The 1112-nt window shown below is 42.4% G+C and overlaps 1 pseudogene; it reads left to right on the forward strand.

Moving 5' to 3' along the window:
- The first annotated feature begins 448 nt into the window (after positions 1-448).
- LOC102826495 lies at positions 449-967 on the forward strand (annotated as a pseudogene).
- Positions 968-1112: the final 145 nt, after the last annotated feature.

Genomic DNA, 1112 nt, shown 5'->3' on the forward strand with positions numbered 1-1112 from the left:
TCTAATTATTGGAAATGTTGTGCTAATGTGTTGGTTTTGGTCTTTTCTTCTTTTTGGAAGTATGCATTTATTGCTATAAATTGCCCTCTAAGCATTGCTTTTGCTGTGTCCAAATGTTTTGATATGGTTGTGCTTGCATTCTCATATGTGTTAAGGAAATTTTTTATTTAATGTTTTATTTGTTCTATTACCCAGTAGCATTTCAGCATGGTGTTATTCAATTTCCATGTATTTCATTTTATTTCTTTGGTCCTTCTATTGTTGATTTCTAATTTTATAGCATTATGTTCAGAAAAGGTCCTTTGTAGTATTTTGATGTTTTAAAATTTATTGAGGCTTTTTCCGCCCGCTCCCCCCTCTCCCCCAGTGCCGCTCTGGCTGCACCGCGTGAGCTCTGAGCTCCCGGCTCCTGCTAAGCTAGCGCCGCCGCTGTCCGCCAGCCCCCATCATGATCATCTACCGGGACCTCATCAGCCATGATGAGATGTTCTCCAACATTTACAAGACCCGGGAGATCGCGGATGGTCTGTGCCTGGAAGTGGAGGGGAAGATGGTCAGCAGGACAGAGAGTAACATCGACGACTCGCTCATAGGTGGAAACACTTCCGCTGACGGCACCGACGGTGAAGGCACGGAAAGCACAGTAGTCACAGGGGTTGACATTGTCATGAACCATCACCTACAGGAAACCAGCTTCACAAAAGAAGCCTACAAGAAGTACATCAAAGATTACATGAAATCAATCAAAGGCAAACTTGAAGAACAGAAACCAGAAAGAGTAAAACCCTTTATGACAGGGGCTGCAGAGCAAATCAAGCACATCCTGGCTAATTTCAAAACCTACCAGTTCTTTATTGGTGAAAACATGAATCCAGATGGGATGGTTGCTCTGCTGGACTATCGTGAAGATGGTGTCACCCCATATATGATTTTCTTTTAAGATGGTTTAGAAATGGAAAAATGTTAAAAAATTTGGCAATTATTTGGACCTGTCACCTGTCATCCTAGCTGGCTGCTGCTCTTCATCCACACAACACCAGGACTTGGACAAAATGGGACTGATGTCATCTTGAGACCTTGATTTATTTGGAGCAGAGGCATTTTTTTTTTTT

The sequence above is a fragment of the Chrysochloris asiatica genome, unplaced genomic scaffold, assembly GCF_000296735.1.
Source record: "Chrysochloris asiatica unplaced genomic scaffold, ChrAsi1.0 scaffold00458, whole genome shotgun sequence".
Taxonomy (NCBI): Eukaryota; Metazoa; Chordata; class Mammalia; order Afrosoricida; family Chrysochloridae; genus Chrysochloris; species Chrysochloris asiatica.